This window comes from Eupeodes corollae, chromosome 1 (assembly GCF_945859685.1).
Source record: "Eupeodes corollae chromosome 1, idEupCoro1.1, whole genome shotgun sequence".
Taxonomy (NCBI): Eukaryota; Metazoa; Arthropoda; class Insecta; order Diptera; family Syrphidae; genus Eupeodes; species Eupeodes corollae.
In genome coordinates this window covers 114,420,183-114,422,970 of record NC_079147.1, presented here as the reverse complement: position 1 = coordinate 114,422,970, position 2,788 = coordinate 114,420,183, and positions in this window count along the sequence as shown.

Below are 2,788 nucleotides of genomic sequence, written 5' to 3'. Positions count from 1 at the left end.
GCGGCAGCGTTTAGTAGCGATATCTTCGCACCATAATCGAGGTCTTGGGATGTAAGCGTCTTCAAAATGTTAGAGAACCTTGTTTTTGGTTGTGCATAGATGAGTGGGGTTTTTCACTATTTTTATTCGTGGTTGTACCTACATGTTATACATATAGTATGTAGTTATATCTTTTTTCACAGCCTTTTGCATTGTTAGCTTTACCATCTAATGATGGTTGCCTTTTGATATTCTTTGTCAAATGTGTACCGTGTAGTGTATAGTGTATGCCTGGCATAAGACGTGCCTTATGAGATTTCTGTGTTGCTCTTCGTGTGTATGGTATCTTTGGGAAATGTGGTCATCTTTTTCTTCCTCGTCGTTGAACGGAGCACCTTGTAGTTAAGTCGCAAGCGCAACCATTCGTGAGTAGTATCATGTGCAGGGCCGCATTAGCATCATTTATTTATTAAAGTACACTGGTAAGTTTAAAAAAATTTTAATGGGTTGGAAAATAAAGGTGCAGTAGAATAAAAGGTTTTATTTCAGAATTCTGAAAATGTTTAATTCTGTAAATTCACACCTTAATTAATTAAAGTTACTTATACGAACCCTTTCTGAATCAAAATATCATTCAGTCAAAATTTACAATTTTGTGTAATTAATATCTATCTATTTTCCACTCCTCGGACATAATTTCTCAAGCCTCTAACAAAATTATTATCTACACATGAAATGTCTACAGAACGTGCGTCGTTTAAAACGCAGTGTAACAACTGAAAAAGTGATCTCTTAGCTTTTGCGTTGTAATGGGCCCTACATTTTCCAAATATGACTCTGGTTATTGGTTTATATATGGGGAGTGCGGGTGATGGATTTAACGCTTAAATCGGTTTTCTTCTTAGCTATGTGGCTGCTGTTTTCTATGCTTCTTACATCATGCCAATTGTAGCGAATTGTTAGTGCAGGCGCATGAATTTTAGAAGCCACTTAGAGAACAATCGCGCATACACCGAGGACAATCTGTAGTGAGAAACATTCACTTGCGTTTTGGAGTCAGCTGCAAACACAAAACAAACAACTAAGAAAAATATTTTTGGGTCTATAGCCTAAGACTCTCATAGATGAAGGGTTAACACTTAAATAGGAATTTGTGAAAACTACATATGTACATTACATGTATATGTATGTATGGATAATGTGGGTGAAAAAGATGACTATGAGATGCAAAGAAAATACCTAACAGGAAGAAACTATGATAGTATAGTGATAGAAGGTCTCTGTGGGCTAACACAGTGGGTATGGGGAAGCAGTAAAAAGTCTGTACAGTATGAAAAATGAACTGTTTTGGACCAAAAAAGTCATGACAAAACATTTAAAACAATATTTTAAATGAGAAAAGCAAGTCAATATTTGTCTTTGTTCTCCTAACGAGAACTATCAAAAAACTATTTCTTACCACTTTTTGTTGATTTTATAAGTTTTCGTGTTTTGTTAAAAAAGTTAGTCAGTTGAATTTTTCTAAAATACTAACTTAAAATTAGTAACAATATCTGGCATATGATGAAATAACTTGATTTCAAAATCTATTTTTGCTAACCAGATCCTTATTTGCAAACCAATTTTTACCAATTTTAGTTCTTGAAAATTTGTATTTCTGTTTTTTTTTGGCTATTATCTTTTTGGTAACACTGGTTTAAACAGCTGACGCACGTTTCGTGTTTTGTTTCACTTTCAAACATCTTCAGTTTGGTCTTTAATTTAACCGTGAATCATCTTTCAAACGAACAATGATTGCAAATTATTGAATTTTATAATCAAAATGCATCGCTTCTTCCATTTTATGGTCAGTTGAATCTAACCGCACTAAAGTGGCAATTATCAATTCGTCGCCGTTCGCAGCAATTGTGTTTCTGTTACTCAACAACGTGGAAAAATTTGCGGAAGTATTTAGGTGTGATGCCTTTCAAAATACAGCTGGTGCAAGAATTGAAGCCGAACGACCTACTGCAACGTAAAATTTTTGGTGAATAGGCTCTTGGAAAATTGGCCGAAGATCCACTTTTTTTACCAAAATATCGTGTTCAGCGACGAAGCTCATTTTTGGCTCAATGGGTACGTAAATAAGAAGAGTTGTCGATTTTGGAGTGAATATCAGCCAGAAGCGTTGCAAGAGCTACCAATGCATCCAGAAAAAGTCAATGTTTGTTGCTGTTTATGGGCTGGTGGGATCATTGGTTCGTACTTCTTCAAAGATGATGCGAATCGTAACGTTGGTGAGCCGTGAGCGCTACCGTGAGATGATATCCAACTTTTGTTTGCCAAAAATATAAGAACTTGACTTGCATGACTGCTTACTTACATATGAAAGCATTCCAAGATTCCAACAATTCTTTCAAATCATAAGCTATTATAGCCTAAAACTACTTAGACAGCTTAATAAAAAGAATACCTAGTATAAAATTTATTTAAGGACTTTTTTTCCATTTTCAGACCACTGTACGGCGCAAAGCAACACAGTAGCGGCGGCGGGCGGCGATGTTTGTGGTGTGGTGTAGTCTGAGAATGTAATAAGTTGCATTTTCATGTTTTTTTTGTGTGAGAGTGTGGGATCTTTGAAGTCAGCCACGAAGATGCTTTTTGGGTTATGACTTAACTCTAAGCTTATGTCAGTTTCCTCTTCTTGTGTCAAAATATGCAATTCACACACATACATAGGTAGGTACATGCGGATACATACATACATATGTACATGAAAGTGTCGGACACCTTTTACAGAGGCTTTTGAAGATGAGTATAGTAATTATAA